The 22,529-nt window shown below is 33.8% G+C and overlaps 1 long non-coding RNA gene across 2 annotated transcripts in view; it reads left to right on the forward strand.

Annotated features, from left to right (window-relative positions):
- LOC147837114 (uncharacterized) overlaps positions 1-22,168 on the forward strand; it is a 44,761-nt gene extending 22,593 nt beyond the window's left edge. Inside the window, exons 2-4 of one of the 2 annotated variants that reach the window (XR_015478548.1) lie at positions 10,873-11,097; positions 17,190-17,240; positions 18,600-22,168. This is a non-coding gene — a long non-coding RNA (uncharacterized LOC147837114). The remainder of the gene's footprint in view (positions 1-10,872; positions 11,098-17,189; positions 17,241-18,599) is intronic. The other variant, XR_015478549.1, reaches the window with a different exon arrangement.
- The last annotated feature ends 361 nt before the right edge of the window (positions 22,169-22,529 follow it).

The raw sequence follows: 22,529 nt of genomic DNA on the forward strand, positions 1-22,529 counted from the left end.
CCCCAGGACTAAAAATCAACCAGCCGTCAGTCAAACTAGGTGTGGTCAAAACTCACGGCTTTCCATCCCAATTGAAGCACTTCTATTACATAAGAATGAAAACACCCATTAGTGTCATCACCGCTTTGCGCTCGGTTTCTTCTTTTGTTTCATTGATATGAATGGGCTTTTTTTCTACACAGCCTTGACATGGACAGATGCCTGAACATGAATTGATAATAAAACATGGACAAATATTGAAGGGTAAATGGTAGTTCTGCTTTTCAAGGACAAATCTCTTCTCTTTTAAATCCTTCTAGCTTATTTTCAGCGTGCTGTGCAGGAATACATTTAAAGTATTTGAGCACTCATCTTTCCTTTCAGTAGAGGATATTTTAATCTTAAATCTCACTACAAGTAACGAACAAAATATTAAATATGCAAGGATTTTTTATTCAACAAAAAAATATGTAAAACGTCCAAAAAAAAAAAATTATACTTTTTTTTAACTCAAGTAAATATAAAAATGAACAATAAATAAATAAAAACTGAAAAAACTATCAACAGGTACTGTAAAATATTTATAGAAATGAATAATCATTTTTAGAATTAATAAACATAAACCTTACGTTTCTTCATTTGCCAATGTAAATGTAAACTAGACATGTTTACATCTTTAAAGAGTCCCCATTTTGCATTATAAAAGGTTATATTTTGGAATTGGGGATCTCTAACAACAGGCTGATATGCATGCAAGGTCAAAAAAAACTTTTTCATTGTCTTATAAAATGCTTTTATTTTTATCTAATTATCCCAACGATTATCATATGGTTTGTTCAGGAATTCATTTGTTCCTAAATGTCTCCTTTGCGCGAGGCTAATCTGTTGTCTGTTGTGATTGGTCAACTGGGTTTAGTGCAAGAGAGAGAGAAATTCCCGACATGGCTATGCAGTAGCAGAGAGCATGTGAGAGCCCAATGCAGCAATGCATTTAAATCGGTAAAGGTAGAAGCATTGTCACATTTTCAGCGTGGTTTTGGACGCAATATCTGAGAGATACAGTACAAACACTGATCCATAATATGTATGTGATTACAAGCCGCACTGAGCCATTATGAGTTACATCTCACAGTTAAACACATATTTTCCAAACTACATAAAACGAGGCAACAATTTTAATTGCACTTACATGTTATGATCCGGAGGAAGAAGAAACTGGTCCATATGAACTGTAACAGTTACTAGTAAAGTCCCTGTCACAGTCCCATACATAATAGTCTCTGCTGCTCCTTCTTTTAATAGCAAACGGTCGGCGAGTGTAGGTTATTGTATCAAAAATCAGAGAAATGACAGGAACAAACACAGCACTATGCTGGCTATGTGGTGTTGTTGTGAAAATGAACTTTAATTGTGTATTCCCTGCAGCCGAATCTCCATCTGTCAGTGATCGTCATCTTTGTGTCATGTCTGTCCCGTGATCCCCCGTGCTCCGCTAATGTCTCAAGTGAAAGGTGCATTCACATTTTACCAGAACCAGTACTACATATTTGGTGATGTACCATGTCCAAGTTGATGCGTTCAGGCAAAAGATCTCGACCCAGCAGGATTCTTTCATTCAACTCTGAGTCGACTATTTTGTTAAAGAATCAATAGTTTTAATCACGGTGCACTTTCAGATTTAAACCTCCACTGGATGCTTTCAATCACTTAGTGCTGTGTTACACACTGCATGGAAGCTCATTTTATAAAACCCAATAAAGTGGCTCTTTAATATAAAGAAAATAGTCAAAATTCTTTAAAATATTTACTTTTATTCATTGTGTTTGTATAGTTTTGGATTCAGTGTTTGTTAAACAATTATTATTATTATTTTTAATAATTTAGAGACTTACACAAGAGTTAAGGAAAGCTTTAAAAACATTGCCTTGGTTGACATCTTCTGTGAATCTGAAGATTTACTAAAACAAAAACTGAAAATAAATTTAGAAAAAACTAAATATAAATGTGTTTACAAAATGTAAACTATTAAAAACCCTTAATGAAATGAACTAAAACTAAACTGACATGTACAGCAAATAAAAAAAAAATGTTATTAAAATAAAAGCTGATTTACAAATGCCATACTATAATAATCTTAACCTGTTTCTTTGGAAATATTTAAAAACTTCAACAAATTTGTTCTTTTTTTGACTCGTATCAGATTTCATTTGTCTACATGTCTGCATTTTGAGATATAAAAGCCTGTGACTTAGCTTTTCAGCACGAGCAGGCGAACAGAGATCCTATTTAAAAGGACCACAAAAGAGCTCGGCCTTTCAAACGCTGTGCAAATAGATTGAACAAAGTGAATAGAAGGAAAAGAGAGCGAGATATGAAGGCTTGTTTTATATATATATATATATATATATATATATATATATATATATATATATATATATATATATATATATATATATATATATATATATATAATTATTATTATTTTTCATGCTTTTTAATCAGCCTGAGGATGCATGTCTCCATCAGATTCATTGGTTAAATGATTTCTATGTTTAGTCCTTGAACGTGGCTTGCGACAGGCGCAGCCATGGTAACTTCACTCAATGAAATAACGCCTTTGTGCATTAATCTGTAAATGAAGATTTCACGTGTTGGTAAAACACTGGCTAATGGACAGTTGTTTTGCTTCATGAACAAGAGGAGAGAGCACAGTCTAATAGTTTTATTTTGATCACTTATTAGTCATCAAATAGGTTTTCGTGTGATGCTTTATTCAAATTTAAAAGATGAAGAAAAAAAAAAGTTAGAAATGGAGGGAACAGCACGGCTAGAGCCCGTTTACACCAAGAATGAAACTTAAAAAGACACAACATCTATTTTTGCATCCATTATGTTCTGCTCTTTATCTATAAATAATCTGCCAGTGGGGTTAACAAAATGAACTTGTTTTTTTGCTTTGAAATAAGATTATTTTGCTTACCTCATTGGCAAATTATTTTACCTGTTTCAAGGAAAAACTCGCTTGAATTTGGGTAGTTATTTCTGAAAACGAAGCAATATTTTTTTCTTTTCTAGAAAATGCTTCTTAGGTGAAGAATTTTTAGATATTTAAACTAGAAACAAGACAAAAAAGAAAGAAAAGCTCTTTATTGCAGTGTTATGTGCTGCCTATTTAAATATTCAATATACAGTATATTCTCAGTATTTCTATTTGTTATGATTAGTAGTGATCTAGTTCTTGTAGATTGGGGAAGAACACACTCTTTCATTCACCTGAACTTCATATCTGCCACTGAACTGAATTACATATCCCATTATGCACTTCACTCACACACCAGTTTCCAGATCACCCTCTGATTACACTCACATAGCTGAAGCTGCACAGTCATGAAGTTCATATTAAAATGTAATACCTGATCAGACAGAATGCAATTTCAATTGTTTTCATTGCAGTTACTGTAGCTGTGATGGTGGTTTGATTATGATAGCATTAGAATGCAAATTGAATCATTATTAATTATGTACAGTAGCTACAATATTTTTAGTAACTATATTATTGTTTGGTGTTCAGTACTGGTCAAAACAAAGTCGGTCAATCTGCAGCTAATTAGCAAAACTGCCATCTATTGATTAGAGCTGTTGGTCAATATGTAATTTGTCTCATGTAATTTTTTAAGATTTTGAGAATCTAACCTTGATAAGACTTTAGAATATCTTTCCATGACAGCATGACAATGCATATTTTCTGATTCTGCATTAACTTAAGCTTTTTAACATTAGTTTTATGCTTGACAATTGGCAAAGACCCTCTCACAAACTCCTTTCAAATGTCCGATAAACAACAGGCATTCAAAGACAACAATGGAAAACAAAGAAGTTGGTATCATTGCAAGTTGTTCCAATACTGGCAATAATAATAATAATAATAATAATAATAATAATAATAATAATCCATGCAGAGTCTTACATAATAACCCTTAAATAAAAAAAAAAAAAACTGTTAAGACTGCTTCATGAATTTGGCATCTGTGTTTTAGCCCGTCACAATCTTCAGTGAAATGTGAACCTAAATAAACCCCAAAACAATCCTTTTTAGGTATAAAGTTCGCACTTCGAGGCAGAAGGTGTTTATTGAAAATCAATTCTCCAGCACACAGTTCATGTTGAAGAGCAGCTTGTTTTTTTTTTTTTTTTTTTTTTTTTCAAGCAGGCATCCAGTAATCACACCCCAGCAGGCCCTGCAGTCTGGTATGCTTCCTTGAGCACCTATAGTGAAAATTGTATATTCACTGCACACCTGCTTTTAAAGTTCAATTCTCAAGCTTGGATGAGCGAACATGGGGATTAATTAACTATTTACATAAGTTAGGATCTACTGAATTTCTTGTTAATTTGTTTATGGCAGTCATATGGATATATTAAGTTTATTAAGTTTTCGAATGGGGCTTTAGTTTATGACATGCACTAAACACAAGTTTTAACGCCATAGTAAATGACTTGAGTAAATGTACACATTTGAAAACACTGTTTTGCAATTGAAATGCCATTTACATGAATTTGTTTGGCTTTCATGCCAAATCACTCGAGGAAAGGAGATTTTCCAAACCACCCGTTACAGATTTTTCCATCAAGTATGGGTCAGTATTTTAAGAAATTTTAATAGCATATTTATAATTAATAGGTTCATATTATTTAATCAAATTTTTTTCTGAACCTGAAAAATTTTCAGGATAGTATATTGTTTTGTGCATTAGTGGCAGACAGAAAATTTCACCACAGACCTGTTCTGTTTTGTCAAAACATTGAAAAATCATGTTCAATTATTTATGCTCCACCTAATTAACATTCAGAAGCCTGTGCTGTTTTGTGATGTCACAGGCAGCCATCTGTGATTCAAACTGTCCTCAGGCTCAAATAGATCCCCTTTGCAATGGATTGCTGGAGGCTAATCACATATGTATATATTTTTATAACTATGCTTATATATGAGTAATTCTAGAGTTGTCTGCAACTATTTTTCAAAAAGATAAACTTTAAAGACTATTATCAAAAATAAAATCTAATTATCAAGGTTTGTAGGTTTGTATTGTTGACGGTCTCAGCCTCCTGAATCTTGCATTCAGCTTCAGTTTTAATACTTGTTCAATTACATTTCATTTTCTTTTTGTGTTTATTAAGTAAAGTAAACATTTGCATGAAATGTATATTTTCTTCATATTTAATCATTTCAGTTTTTGCCTGTCCCTTCATTCTGTTCAGTTTTGTTACGCCGGTTATAAAAAGGCATAACAATCTATTAAGCACTGATAGAAAAAGCATGTGAATTGCTCTACGTGATTTGCTCCTCTTTTGGGAAACTCCGAAAGTGTTACTCAAACACATAACCATACATTTTACATCCAGAGAATCAGAATTTCTTGTGAAACAGAAACATATACAAGTATATTATTTTTATTTTTTTAGAAATAATTAAATTTATGCAGATATTTTTAGATCCTTAAAAAAATTTTAACAGTTCTTTTATTTCAGTCATTAAAAAAAAAAGCGTACAGTGGCGTATAGTAAATGTCAAAAATTATTTATACACTGATCTAAATATTTTTGCTTTTAAAGTGGCAGAAGCATCCTAAAAAACTGAACTTACCTAAAGTTTATTATTGTTACATACTCTTTTCAATCTGTGGATGATTAAAACAGAAAACTTACAAAAGGCTGTGTCATCCGTATTTAGACAAATACAGACTTGCTCCGCAACAGTTGGATCATCGTCATACAGTAAGAATGCTTTTGTTATAAACAAATAATCCAAACTGCAGATGCTGCATATTAAAATGCATTTGATTATGAATGAAAAATAATATCATTTTATTTCAAAGAAAAAAAGAATCAACTGAAAAGGGATATGATATCTTTTGTTAAACACTGTATATAAATGTGGCCTTTTTTGATATTAATACGACTTTTGCACTTAGACAGTGTAAGTGCAATTCAGATTCTCATATGGCATTTTATACCATGCTGCATCTCAAAAAGCTTAAGGCTTTTCATTTATTCAGAGATGTAATTTTCTTCCTGAGAAACGAACAGTCAAACTGTCAGTGTTTCACCTGCAGCTCTGCTGTGATGGTAAATCTCCTTCTATCACAGTTTAGTATTACTTTTATCTTTGTGCAATCTATATTTACTTTGAGACGTTTACCATGTTCCTAAAAATCAAATTAGTTTTAGCACAGATGTCCTTTCAAATTTAAATAACATTTTCCTGATTTTGTTTAATTTGCTCACTATTTCCATGCAGTTCTGAGGGGGAAAACTGATAGTAAGAAATGGTAGTGGGCTAATAGTAATAATAATAATTTAAAAATATATACAGTTGAATTCATAATTATTAGCTCCTCTGAATTATTACCCCCTGTTTATTTTTTTCCCCAATTTCTGTTTAATGAAGAGAAGATTTCTTCAACACATTTCTAAACATTATAGTTTCAATAACTCATTTATTTTCACTGATTTATTTTATCTTTGCCATGATGACAGTAAATAATATTTGACTAGATCTTTTTCAAAACACTTCTATACGGCTTAAAGTGACATTTAAAGGCTTAACTAGGTTAACTAGGCATGATAGGGTTATTAGGCAAGTTATTGTATGTTGGTTTGTTCTGTAGTCTATCGAAAAAAGCTTAAATGGGCTAATAATTTTGTCCCTAGAATGTTTTTTTAATTATTATTTAATAATCTTTTGTTCTAGCTAAAATAAAACTTAATGTAAGAAAATAAGACTTTCTCCAGAAGAAAAAAATATTATCAGACATACTGTAAAAAATTCCTTGCTCTGTAAAACATAATTTGGGAAATATCTAAAAATAAAAGAAAAAAAATCATAGGGGTGGGGTGGGGGGGAGGTCAATAATTCTGACTTTAACTTTTTATATTATACATTTAAAAATATTAATTAATAAATATGTCCTTTTTTCTGACAAGTCTGCTTTTTAGATTATAGAAGAGCTTTTTGTTTGGGGAAGTTCCACTAGACAGACTAAAACAATTCATTCAAATCTTATGTTGGACTACAACTAATCCTTATCCGTCAATTTGATTAGATGATTTGCAAATATTCCTTCATGCTTATTCATCCTGATTATTTAGCTCTTTCCTTTGTATTCTGTTGGAACAAAATAAAAAAGAGACTGGAAAAGAGAACATGAGTGACTGGCTAAAAAGTGGTTCAATAAAGACTAAACACAGAATTCCACAAAGGCTTCAGTGCCATTTCTTTCATCAAGTAATCATACCCTGTAAGTGATTTATCTGAAGCCCAACTCACCATATATAATATAAAAAGACGTGACCTAAATGAACTAAATCAGTACAGTTATGAAACAGTTATGTTGCATGCATCAAAAATCAAAAATTCTCTTTTATTTCATGAATCTAAAAAGCATGTCTATATACTTGGAAGAAATAGGTTTTTCATCAGTGAGAGCGGGTGGGTGAGTTATAGCTAGTTTTCTCTGTATGTTTTACACCCGCTCCCCTGTGTCTTTGTTCGCTTAAAAGCAGCTCTACTTAGTTTGTCGTTTGATATAGGAAATTTCTGAGAAGATCTACACTGTATGATCTGTACAGACATTTTAGATGTAGTGAATATGGGTAAAGAATGTGTTCTGTATGAGCGTTTCATTTTATTTTTTTGTGAAAGAAATATTGTGGAGAATTGTGGAGTAAGTGGGCAGCCTCTTTTCATTTATTGTTGATTTCAGCATGTGGCATGTTGAGAATATGGTTTCTTCTGAAAGGTATTCATAGATACGTGTCATGGTGAATTTATTAAGATGTGCCTATGCGTCTGTTCAAGGTCACATCCTAATTTTCCAGCTCAGTGGACACTGTCAAAAATATCTATTAATTAACAGTTGTTTGTGTATGTGTGTGTTCTTTTTATTTTTTTATTTTATTTTTTGCTTATTTATGCTTTTGAATCAAATAATAGGACTTCATCTCTGCTCTGTCAATTTTAATGCTTAGAAGTTTTACAAAGTGACTTTGTAACACTTTAGTTTAGATCACAACTCTATTGGCGTATTACCTGCCTATTATTAAGATGTTTAATGTTCATTAGTATTCAAGTATGATGTTATTTTGCATTCCCTTATCCAGAAATGTCCAAAGTAGTGCACACAGGCCAAAGTTGGCCCATTGTAATCTTTGATTTGGCCCTCTGTCCCATATAAAGGAGAGAAAGAATGATGGAAGAGATTGGGGTAAAAGCCTCATGACATCGTTATTCTTATTTTTTGTTTGTTTTTTTGCTGAGCTACAAAAAAAGCAAACTGAAATTAAATGTTTTAATTAACGGTTGTAAATGAATCAGATTTTTTATACATGTAAATACTGTCACTCGATGGAAAAAAAAACTAGTCTAATTGTGTTATAAATTAAATAGTTTTGTTTGTTTGTTTGTTTATTATTAAATGTAAAAAAAAACCTAATAGTTAATACTAATATATTAATATTTAATATAAGCAATGTTTTCTAGTAATTTCTAAACTATATAAAAAAATTACCCATGGCAACCTTTTGCTCAGTAGCCTCTATTAAGTTTTAAGGTTTTTGGCCCTCTATAAGAAAAAGTTTGGGCACTTTTGCCTTAATCCGGTAACACTTTAGTTTAGGTCACGATTCCTGCTAATAACTACTACCTCTATTGTTAAGATATTAATTGTTATTTGGTAATGAAGATACTAATTGTTATTTGGTAGTTATAAATTAATTGTTATTTGTTATATTACTTACCAAAAACCTAATCCCTATTTATACCTAATTAACTATTGATAAACAGTTAGTTAGTAGTTTATTAGTGTTAATTAATAGTTTGATAATACAGTAAATTTTGACCTAAACTAAAATGGTACCTCAACCCAACTTCTACTTCACTTACTATAAATTAACAGCTAATTAGGGTTTAAAAACTCATTTGAATTACACGTTATGGGCAACTGTTGATTAATATAAGCCAGGTGATGCCTTTATGTTTCATGCAATCTTCAGGTAAAAGGCAGCACAGAGCTTTTTTGTGTGTTTAATATATAAGTATTTTATTTTTTTTATGAGTTTTGTTCAGCCTGGATAAAGTAAATATGCTTGTCATTTACAGTGGTAGAGCTATAAGAGAAATTAAAGTTTTACCATACTATTGATATACACTGGAGTACTTATGGAGTACTAATGGAGTTTATTTCTGTCTCTCCACTGAATGAGATCATTCCTTGGATTTACACATTTTTTAAGCTAGGGGGTTGCAAACTATTTATATTGGCTGAATTTATATTTATTAATGTTCAAATTAATTTGTTTGTTTACTTTCATCCCTGACAGTTCAGTCTGCTGTGGTGACCCCTAATAAATAAGGGACTAAGCCGATAGGAAAATGAGTGAATGAATGAATGAATGAATGAAAGAAAGAACAAACGAAAGAACGAACGAACGAATGAATGAACGAACAAATGAGTAAATACTGTACATGCATCCCATATAAATTGTTTGCAAAAACTTAAAAAAATATATATATATATATTTTTTTTTAGCATGTGCTTTCAGAAGTTCACAGTGAACTCTTGTTCAGTCTGAGGATCAGGCTGTTCTCAGTTCATCACTGCTGGAGAATGGAGCTGGGAATGTAGTCAAGCTAGAGAAAGTAATCGTGTGCTCCGCATGAACCCTGTAGCTAGAAAAAAGGAAGTCTGACTGCCAAATATAACAACCTGAGGCGTGCGATTTTGAATGTAGCATGACTTTAAAATATTCTTAAATTGCCTTTTTAAACATTTTTGACTGTTATAATAGTCCACCTTTAATGGCATCAATACGTTTACATCAAAAACATTGTTTTAAATAACTGGAGATTTTAAAATAACTGGAGATTTTTGTTTTGTTTTTGTCTCCCTCATCAAAGCACATTGTTTGAATAGGCATGGTGGAATGTATACACTAAAGTCAACAGTTTTGCATGTTTATTCATACTCAAAAGCACAGCAGTTTGTTCAGCAATGTAAACTTCTACTGAGTGTTTGCCAATCTACATCTTATATAGAATACACTGCTTTGATTAAGTGAAAAACCAACACAATCTTACGGCAATTCGTAACTTTTTTAATTAAAAATTCATATGAATTTATATGATCTCATTCATACAATTTAATACAATTTGCTTATTCCTAAAGACGTTTGGGTTCAGGTGTAGGGTTGGGTGTCATGCTTTCTTTTTAAATATTTTACATTTTCATATGTATCAGGCTAAAAAAACTTAAAAAGTAAGTATTTAACGTTTTGTCAGTTTAGTGTCTAATTTGTACGAATTTGAGTTCAGTTGTACGAAAATGTACGATTTTAAATAGGAGGCCCAGCAACCAACCCCACCTCTAACCCGGTCATTGGGTGATGAGCAAATCGTACTAAATTGTACGAATTAAAATGTACGAATTCATATGAATTAGCCACTAAATCAAAAAGTTACGAATTGCCATGAAGTTGCGTTGGCAAATCCAACCATTTGTAATAACAGACAAAGCAATAGGCATTACCAAATAAAAATAGCTACACAAACTTGTGTTTTGTGACATTACTGTCAAATCCCTTATCTGCACAGCATCTGCTTACATTAAGCCTTTCAAAAAATCCATTATTAAATTGTGTGTGTCTGTTTTTTTTTTTTTTTTTTTAATGGACAAACTTATTACTGTACTGTTCTGTAATTTCATTAGAAATTCATTCACTCTTTACTAACATTGGCATCTAAAGGAAAGCAATGCAAATACTGTATTTTTCCACAAATTGGCAATGCACAGCATCTTGCTGTCTTGAGTATATCTTTATTGTTTGATTTCTGTGCAGATTTCCCTCTATCATGTTAATTGGTGGGAGGAGCTAAACTGACAGCAGTGCAGAAGCAGGCTTTGATCTTCTACTTTGAAGGCAGGGTTTATCCACACTTTACATCATGGATGAGCAACTTGGAGGGCATGGAGGGTCACTGTGCTGTTTTGCTTCGACCCTAAGCAAAGACAACTGAACAAGCTTATCAATATCTTCAAGGTCACTGGAAATCTATACAAGCAGGTATATTTGATTAGTGTTAGAAGGAGCTAATCTATGCAGGACAACAACCCTCTAGGACTGAAGTTATTAATCTCTGCTTTCTATAATAAAGCTGGCCTTAAAGGGTTCTTTGGTCCCACTTTATATTAAGTGGCCTTAACTAATATGTACCCACGTCAAAAAATAAATACAATGTACTTACTGTGTTTATAATGTATTTGAGAACACTTGTGGTGCTTTTGAGTTGGGATAGAGGTTGGGTTATGGACAGATTTAGTGGTATGGGTAGGTTTAAGGGTAGGTTAAGGTGTAAGGAATGGTCAATAGTGTATTTACAAATGTAAACACTAAAGTTAATTACAGATGTAATTACATACAAGTATTTATTCAAGCATAAGTACACACCAAATACATGTATTTACACAATAAGTACATTGTAACAAACTATTAATTCCTATGTAAGTACATAGTAGTTAAGGACACATAAAGTGGGACCGGTTCTTTCACTACAATGGATTTCCATCAATTGGAAAAATGAGGGCAAAAGAAACATGTAGTGCATTGCTGTTGTTATGCAACTTAAGCTATTCATTTCAAATATATTCAGTCACTACCACACAACCCCTTCTGATTGGTCAGAAGTGCACACATGTAGTTGTGGGAGAGGGTATTTTTTGCTTCATCATTGTCAAACAGTTTATATATTAAGCTGCTGTGCATGCTGTGCCAAATATGAACACGGTGCTTTGTGGGAAGGTTTGGACGTGCCAAATAAAAATAACTTTGTTATGAGAAATGCATTCAAAAAAATATATTGCTTTCATATTAAACTAATCCAATACAGAAATTAAGCTAATCTCATTCAAAGTCAATCTCTCTTTTTTTGTATATAGCATCACTGCAGGTGATTAAAATTATTTTAGTGTTTCCTTTTTGTTTTGTCTTTTATGGGGTTGATGCATAGGCAGAGAAAGAGAAATACAGAATAGAAATAGAAATACAATAAAATACACAAACACAAATAGATTTCAAATATGTTGTTTAAAGCCGTTCAGCATTATGATCTTGTTCTGTGAGCAAGATTGTTGTTTTGCCATCACTAAGCCATTTACAATAGTCTTCTGTACATGATGCGAAGAAATAATTCAAATACCAAATGTGAAGTGACGTTTGATTTGTAACGTTTGAATTTTGAAGTGACGTTTGAATTGTAATAAATCTAGCCCATTCGAATGTTATCACTCGATTGAATGGGTGTTCTCAGTGGATGTCATCTGATAGATATGGGCCGTTAGGACCCTTCTGCGCCGAATGCTAGGCTCAAAAGGCTGTTATCATCCATTCAAATGGTCAATCAGCTATAGATAACATACGTCTGCGGCAGGAAGTTAACGAGAATTATTTATATAGTTTATTACATTTCCCATTAATTGTATTTTATTAACTTCTACTCCTACCCCAACCCTAAACCAAATTATCACAGTAATGTACAAACAGATCTGGACCTGGAGCCTTCACTATTAGTATAGCTGATGTGTAACCATGTGGATGGATGATGATAGCCTTCTGAGCCTACCTGTAGGTGCAGAAGGCCCCTACTGGCCCATATCTTTTAGCTGATAACCACTGATAATGCCCATTCAATTGAGTTATAACATTTGAAGCGAGTGAATAAATCTATGGTGGAAGAAAATAGTTCCTTAAGATTTTAAGACATCCTGATGTTGTTTTTATTTACACACCTTTGCAGTCAAACTGTTGTATGTATGCAATTTGACAGTAGTTCTGTGATATGGTGCTATATCAGCATATATCAGCTATATCAGCATCTGTGATTACCCGCAGCACTCAGAAAAATAGTGGCTTTCTTTAAATGCAAATATTCTTTGAGCTATTCATTTGTGTGGGAAAGCACGTACTCATTATAGTACCTATTTACAAGAAAGGATCTTAAACTAGGTGTGTGACAGGTATTGTTCTGGAATGGGGTTTGAGGAAAGGTTTCAGTCAAAAGTATTTCATTTATTTGTTTATTTTTGCTTTAACCTTTAATAAAGTGACACATTCCACAACATGACCTCATTCAAATCTGTGTTTGACCTAGAAAGAGCAATCATCACGTATGTTTGACACAGGCAAACAGCTTCTAGCCTTTTAAGTGTTGCTATTTCTGTGTTACAATCATTCAAATTTTGGCAGTAGTACTGGAATAGAACCACTGATGTTTCAATCGTAAATCACATTTAAAAGCGTCAATCTTAATCTGCTTGTTAAGTGTGAGGTCACGCAAAGCAGCTTCTGGGTCCAATCACACTGTATGGGGAGACTCAACATATATATATATATATATATATATATATATATATATATATATATATATATATATATATATATATATATATATATATATATATATATATATACAGTATGTATACACACAGTAAAACCCAGCAGTCAACTTTATCACATGAAATGAGTGTAGTTAACTTAAAATTTTCTGAAAGTTAATTTCAGAGTTTTGAATTCAGTGTTGAAGGTAATGAATTAATAAATACCTCATTACTTCAACTTAAATGGAGTAAGTTCACAGTACTCATATAGATTGATCTTTCAAATCAAATGGTTTGCAGCTATCATTTTCCTCAAATGGTTTGAGTTGCCTCAACTTATTAGGTTTTACAGTGTATACTGTATATCCATGCCTAATATCAGAGCCAGAAAGTGGTGCATTTTTTTTTAATTGGTAGCAGAGTCCAGAGACTGTTGTGTACACCATGATCTTATATCAAAATCACTTTAATGTGTGATATGACCCTAAAGTATTCATAAGCAAATATTTTATCAATTCAAATAGAAGGTAGAAGTAGCGGCTTGGACCCAGAAACACTATTCCATACAGTACGTTATGACTTAACAGGTGGATTTGTTGCGTCAAATGTACGTTCAAGTTCTGAAAGATAACTCGGGACTAGATCACTGGGTCCCAATTCTAGTCCTAGGCCCCTCTACCCTGTGCAACCCAGGCTCATTCTGAAAACATAGTCCCATGAATGTTTCTAGAGACCGCAAAATCTCTAGGGAGGAATGTATTTTTGCAGTTTTTGTATTCTTGAATCCACGAGAGGCTGCTGTGTGCGCTTTTTTGCATCTCAAATATCTCTCAAGAGTGCTGTTTGCGCCCAACTGTTCTTGCGTGAACCCACCAGAGGCCACTGTCGACCGACTAAATGACTGAATGATTGACTGGGTGATCGGCCAATCGACTAACCCACCCTCCTCCTTCCCTAAACCCAACCAATTTTACTGATTGATCCGCCACGCTTGCTTACTTCCCTAAACCCAACCGACAGTTTACAAAAGCTGTCCAGAAAAAGAAATGCCCTTGCCTGATTTTTACCACGCTTTCGGGTTTAACACATTCTCATCCTGTTGTTCACTCGTTCATTTTATATTTTGGATTCTGTTTTTGTCTTACCTGATTTCTGGAACCACTCTTCTCCGGACCCGAACCTGGTCGCCGTTGTGGTCAACTCCTCTCTGCATCTCAAGTCCGCCGACATACACAATGAGCTAACTGAACAAACTGGTTGCAGTGGGAAAGCCCTCCACACGGAGGTAAGCGGTCAGCCGGTAAGCGTCAAAAGGAACTGTGTCATACCGCCCGTAGCGTTTGCTTAAAAATATTAAATTCAGCCTTATGTACCTCCGGCTACGTAATTCGCGGTCTCAAGAAACGTCCGCGGACTACGTTTTCAGAATAAGCCTGTGTTGTCTGTATGTCTTCCTTACTTATTATTGTGTGTCAAATAAGAATGAAAGTGGATTCCTGAGGACTGGATTTGGGAACCTCTGGGATAGATTATAAGAGTAATAGAACATTAAAATCAATTCTGAATCGAATGAGGAGCCAATGAAGAACTATTTTGAATAAACCTAGCATCTAGCAGTAATTGCATCATTGCACCAAAGGTGGCGACAAGCAGCCATTGAACATCTATTTATCACTAAATCATTTGTTCAAGAGATTGTTTAAAATGATGTTATTTTGTTAAATAATTGTGCATAGAAACATTACACAAATGGTTAATTATTGTATCTCTATGAATACATCACAGAGTCCGATCTTATAAAATCATTAGATTGAAAGCATTTAGCAGAAAAAAAATTGTCATTTAAAAATGATTACTACTAATTTAAAATCTTTAGAGTATTTAATTTAATTAAGTTGGTAAATGTTGTCATTACACTCATATTTACGAAAAAATAACTTCTTTTAAACTGGGTGTGTGACAGGAAAGGCTGTGGAATGAGGTTTGACTACGGAAAAACGTCAGTCCTTTTTTTAAACTTTTTTTTTTTTTTGCTTTAAGCCCTGATAAATTGACACGTCCACAACATGACCTTTAGGCATTTGCTTCAACATAAGCTGCATTTAGACTAATGAGAAATTTTAGATTTTCTGAAACTTACAAGATGTTCTTATAATACAATAACCTCTTATATGTCAAAAGACCAAAGAAAGATTTCTTAATTCACAATCATTGTTTTAACAAGTTGTAGTCAATACTTATAATTTTGTCATATCCATCTCTAGTCAAAGCAAAGGTAGGGTTGGGTTGATAGACGATGCCATCGTCCATCGCCCATGGCCGATAGACATCACAATGCTGAGCCGCCATCAAAATCCTCCACCCCCCCCCCCCCCTCGCAAAAAATACACACGAGCCCGTTTACACTAATACGTATGGCATTTTAGAATGAATATTTCTTAGAATTTCTAGCATTCTAGCATTTCTGAAAAGCCCTACTTCCACAATATCACATGACCATACACACACAGAAACATGCACTGCAGCGTAGGCACACGTCTGAGCTCCAGCAGTCAGCGGGTGCTTTGAGCATAAAACCCTTGAAAGCAGTGCTCTGCAGAGAGTTTATCATGGATGTACCGCTGGATCGCGTCTCACTATAGCTGTAAAATGTGTTATTTATTTAATCTTGTCTAATCTAATGACTCTTTGGTCTTTTGAATCTATCAGGTAACGTGTCACAGCATCAGTATAATGCTTCAATCTTTCGCTTTCACCCTTGTACTTAGTAATTTTAGTTGGTTTCTGTTGGTTGTGCACCTTTTTTACCAACCAAGTTTGTTGACGTCAATATAACGACACAGATTATGCTGCCTATTTATGCCACAGTCCTGTGGACAAAGTGATTGACAGGTGGTAATTTTTGTGTAACTTTATTTATTTATGATTTGGTTATGAGTAAAACAAAGACCATGCTGGGTCAGGTAGTTGAAACCGTAGGCTACAAATAATTAATTTGTTTTGAATTAATTAATTATTCATAAATAATTAATTCACCACCACCTATGAGGACGATGCCATATCCATCGCAATGTTTCACATTTGACATTGTGCGATGCTAAATTGGTCGGTATCGCTTAACCCCAGTGTGTAGGTTGGTTTTGTCAACTTTTCTTTCACATAAACAAAATAAGTATTTGGATGATACTATTGCATCACCATATCATCACACATACTTATGTGAATCCCATTTGTATTATGTATCTTGATATTTATGTCTTATTTCTATTCCTTGATGTCTGGAATTCAACAGAGACAAAAAACAGCATACAGATTTTAGTCAGTTGCATCTTTAGGTTTTAATTGGCTGCTCTGAGCGTGATTCGAAAGTTTATGGAATAAATATTAAGCATTATGCATATTAATAGGATCTCATACCCTCACAAAAGGGACCAAAGTTTAAAAACTGAAAGTACTTACATCATGTACAGTACTCTTTGTGGACTAATTAAGTTTTCAGGCCCATAGATTGGATCCTTTTTTCCTCTCCAATCCCATTAAGGCTCACACTGCAGCAAAAAGATGATTGCTGAAATAGCAGAAATAATGACACTTAATTGTAAAAAACACAATTGTGCACATTGTGCGTTAGTTATAATTCAAAGCAAGAACTCAGAACATTATCAGATATTTAGGTACCAGATAATAAGCACTTTCCTGTGGATTTTATGTTTATTAATGTCTGTCAGCAGATTTTGATTAATGCCCCCCAAACCACTTTTATTCCATTTGCTCTTTCCACAGTGCCAATGCCAGTGAATGGAATGCTTTGTTTTATCAGTTTGTTGACTACAGGTGAGTGCTTTTTAAATCTACACTCGAGCAAACATCAGCTCTGATGTTGAATAAGCACACTATTATCAAATGCAAATCTGTCAAATCTATAAATAAAAGTAATATATCATTAGATAGCATTACAGTTTTAATAACACCTAGTCAGTCTGTGTTTGTTTTTTCCTTGCTCCATTTTAGCTATGCTAATTAAAATTCTTTAAATAATCAGTGAACCAAATATCACTCTTCTTTTAACAGTTGACAGTTCACGTCACACTTTATTTTGATGGTCAGTTTGTTGAATTTAAGTTACATTGCATCTATATGCCAACTAATTTTCATTAGATTATAAGTAGACTGCTTGGTTGGGGTTAGAGTTAGTGTAAGTTGACATGTACTTGCAAAGTTTCTTATAGTCAGTTAAATGTCTGTTTAGTGTATCAACAGATATTAAGCAAACAGTCTACTTATACTCAAATGGACCATCAAAATAAAGTGGTACCCAGTTCACTTTCAGGCAGGATGATTCAGGTTTACTTTTGAGTTCTATAAATAACAAAACCATCACATGGCAGTATTTTAAAGTCGACATTTGTTTGCTTTTAATCTAAAATTCTTTATTATATGAATATTTTTGGAAATGAAAAACACGAAGGCAAAGCAAACTTTACTTATAGAGCACAATTTTAGGCAACCATGGTTGATCTAATGTGCTTTACAATAAAATAAAATGTTTAATAAATGAAAAATAAAATAATACTTGTATTAAAAATATAAGAAAATGAAAAAAATGTAATAACTGAAATACAGATATGAACATATATAACATGCATGCATCATTCAAAGGCAGGGGAGTAAAAATAGGTCTTTAAACTAGATTTAAAAGCATCCAATGATGGAAAAATCCTGATGTTCAGAGGGAGACTGTTTCAGAGCCTTGATGCCACAACACAGAATGCTTGATCATCTTTTGATTTACAGCGAGAACGAGGGACAGACCTGATCATAGAACCTTAATGGCCTAATAAGTTCACAGATATAGATCGGGGCAGAATTGTGCAACGCTTAATACATAAAAAAGACCTTAAAATCAACTCTGAGTTTTATAGAAAGTCAGTGCAATGAGGCAAGATCTTGTGAGCTGGAGGACTGGAGGTGGCCATTTTGTGCTGGAGTTTCCTCCATCTTGTCTACAGTAAAGTGACATACTTAAAGGCAAATCAATGTATTTTTCTAGAGTCCAGTGGGGTTTGTGTAGAAGCATGCTGGAATATAATGGTTTGGTTAGTCCACCACAAAAAATATCAGTAAATATAAATTGTCCAAAGATGTTAAATGAACCAGATTAATAAAATCCTCTATATACTCTTCGATTGACAGGGCTTCCTGATGGAGACGCATGATTTGAATACCCGCTGGATCCATGTTTGGCTGAGTCTTCTGTAATGTGTAGGAACACTAACAACTAAGGTTTGAATCCAAATGCAGGTTTATTAACAGGTATGCTCAGGCAAGTAATGGTCAACAGGGTCAAACAGGTACATGCAGGCAAAAAAGAGTTGTGGTCCTAAACAGGTGGATGGTGAAAAGGCAGGCAGCAGACAGGAATAAACAGTAAAACAAACAAAGCAAAGTGAGGGTCAAAACTGGCAAGGCAAGGAAAACACATCATAATGTTCACAACACTGCTAAACAAGACTCAGCACTGGTGTGTGTGTGTGTGTGTGTGCTGTTTATAAAATCTATCTAATCAGTTCTTCAGAGATCTGTGTGTTTACCAGCAATCTGCAAGGATTAGATCACTGGTTATTGTGACACAAGAACAGGGGAGATATGATCTCTTTTCTTAGTTCCAGTTATTAATCTGGTGGCTGCATTCTGAACCAACTGTAATCAAGACAGTGTTGACTGAAGTAGACTAATATAAAAGAGTTACAGTTGTTGAACCGAGAGGAAATGAAAGCATGAGTTACAATTTCTAAATCTTTTTAGAAAGAAACGGTCTAACTTTTGCCACCAATTTAAGTTGGAAAAAGTTGCTCTTCACAACTGCATTTACATACATACTTTTCAAACTGCAAAAGTGGATCAAAAATAACTCCAGATTATTGGCGTGATTGTGCTGAAGAAATCACTTATCAGCAAGCATTTTTTATTTTTAAAAGATGTCTAAACATAGTCGTCTTGGCTTAACAAGGCAAAATTTGGGCTGTCAGTGAAAATCTAAGGCTTTTAGGCCAAAACTAGACTACTCATCAAATAAACAGAAATGAATGACTACACATTTAAAGTCTCTCTAATCTGTCAATGACTTGTCTAGTTTTAGGCTATTTTTAGATGTCTATTAGATTTTCACTGACAGCCCATGTTTAGCCTTGTTTTAATCAAGCTGTCTACGTTTAGATGTCTATTAGACATCAATTAAACACAAAATTGTTTGCTGGGTTTAAACTCTATAGCAGGGAGTGGAACAAAGTAAATTGGCATAATTCCCAGCTCACTTTTTGATGCACTTTATGCAAAACGTCTCAACTTTTTTCGTATCTCCTCAATTTGTATGCATGAGATGATTTTAATAAAGTCACAAATGCATCACATAATTAAAAATATTTAACAGTAAAAGCAGTTTTGAATGTCACTGTACTATTCTTGGATGAATTGTTAATTTCCTCTTTAAATTGGTTAACAACACATTCTTGTATGCGTTTCCCCCATTCCATTAATGACTAAGGTTAAGATTTTTAAAAGGTAAAAAAATAAAACACATTGGGTAGAGACCAGTGAAGAAAGGGTGCTTTTGTAGTGTCTAAACCCTAGCTGACGAATTAAATTAACTTATAATTAAGTACTTCATAAGAGAGCACTTCTAATTGAATCCAACAGCTTTCATATAATCATTGTGACAAATTCATCTTCTTGGTATGCAATGAAGCACTGCTGTTTATTGTTCAGACGCAGATTAATTTGCGTCTCCATCAGTGGTAAGTCAAGTGGATGACTAAATTAGACCAGTAAAGCTCAGCACTGCACATTTATCACTTCAGCTCATTAGTACAGGCCCCAAAGACCTAAAGTCTATCTTAGTACACCTGGTATATGATATTGATTTTATAATTTATTTATTGCTTGTCTTTTTAGTCATTTGTGCCATCCAATGATCAGAAATGTTCAAATTTTCGATGTCATTGCTGTGTTGTATATTCATTAACTGAAACTTGCTCTGCACGTATAATATAACACAATAGAATAGCACCATCTTGCATTTTCTGTTGTTTGTTTATTTTGTAGTATGAAGTGGACAAAATGGTAAAAATATGTCATGATAACATGATTCACAAATGATCATGATTCTTTGTGATGTTGGTTTTACTATTCTGCAAGTTGCCTGCGCAATGCAGCCATAATCATTTTCTTAATTTAAAAACAAGGCAAACATACCTATAACACTTTACAATGAGGACGTGCTAGTTCATGTTAGCATTTGCATAAGTTAATATGGATTTACAATGAACAAAACATCTGTTAAGCATTACTAAATCTTTATTTACGTTAACTAACCATAAATTACCTTGTTAGTTATTGCATTAATTAACATGAACCAACTGTAAACAATGAATTTATTATCATTACATAATCTTTCTTAAAGGTCACATGAAATCAAAACTAAGCATCCATGCAGTGTGTATCACAGCTCTAAGTGAATGAAAACCTCCAGCTGAGGTTTAAATCTGTAAGTGCACCACACTCACCACACTTCACAGTCAACTCAGAGTCAAATGAATGATTCTTTCGCCTGCACGAGTCAACATCAATACAAGACATAGCCAAATATGTAGTGCTGGGTCCGATAAAACATAAACACGCCTGTCCCTTCAGACATTAACAGAGTACAAGGGATTGTGGAATTGATCATGATGCAAAGATTACAATCACTGAGAGATGGTCAGACATCCGGGTGTGGGGAGCAAAGGTTTAGAGTTAATTTTCAGACCAACACCATAGTATAGCCAACCTAGTGCTGTGTTTGTTCCTGTCATTTATCTGATGATTAATACAATAACCTATCCTGCAATGCAGGATTTGCCAAACGTTTGTTATTAAAGGAAGGAGCAGCAAACACTATTTATGTAGGGGATGTTGTCAGTAGCTGTTACACAGTTTGTATGGACCCGTTTCTTCTTCCTCCAGATCCAGTTAGTTTTTTTCCTTCATACTCAATGTGAAGTGAAAATATGCATTTAATTGTATTTAATTGTTTGTTGTAACTTGTAATTGCTTCACAGCTTGTAATCACTTATTTATTATAGATCAGTGCTTGTAATGCATCCTGTTTACAAATCGTGTCCAAAACCACATTGAAACTGCAATGCGTACTTCTTTACCAATTTAAATGCATTTTGTGCTTGCTATCTCCTGCTGTTTCCTGCTATGGCCACCATCAGCTGTTCCTCCCACACGTGGTGTGGACAATTTTCAAAATAGTTACATTTTTGCCACTGTGTGGATTAAAGCTGAGGTCACGGGATCTGTCCTTTGCACCAGATACCAGCTGTTTCCAGGACTTTTCCGGGAGAAATGACAAGACGAGAGATGGGTCTGAAATACGGGAGATTCCCCGGTTAAAAGGGAGTGTTGGTAGGTATGGTTTTTGTAGTTCGCTGCATTGGAAAGTTCAAGCTTGGTGAACTGTGACCTGCAAAATTGCATCACATGATTACGTGAGATCAATCGAAGATCAAAACATGACCTCTCTGGACAGAAATTGAAAACATGGACCAATCGCTTGCTTTTTTTTAATGTCTAATCATCTTGTTTAATCCCGCCACTTTTTGCAGCTTCATACAACAGAATTTCACTTGCACAAACTCCAGTGTGACCACAGCATAATGTTGATTGTGTGTGTTGTTGTTATTACTTAAGGTTAAGAATAAAGCAGTATGCTGGTGTTTAACTGCGTTGCTTTAATGCATTACTGCATTGAACTCACTCATATACTCACACTAATTTATAACCGTGTTGGGGACATTTCTCTCTGTCTCACGCTGAACCCAGTCGACCAATCACAACAGACTGGGTCGTCAGACCAGTCAGCGCTGATTAGCATCACACAAAGTAGGGGTTTGGGAACAAATCACGCTGAAAAAATCATATGGGATAATTAGGAAAAAATAAATGCATTTTATAGAACAATAAAAGTGTTATTTGACCTTGCATGCATATCCACCTGTTGTTGGAGACCCCCAAAACCAAAATATGACCTTTAATAATGCATAATAGGGGCTCTTTAAGTGAACTATGTGGTGTTTTTAG

This window comes from Danio rerio, chromosome 2 (assembly GCF_052040795.2).
Source record: "Danio rerio strain M-AB ecotype USA chromosome 2, GRCz13ab, whole genome shotgun sequence".
Taxonomy (NCBI): Eukaryota; Metazoa; Chordata; class Actinopteri; order Cypriniformes; family Danionidae; genus Danio; species Danio rerio.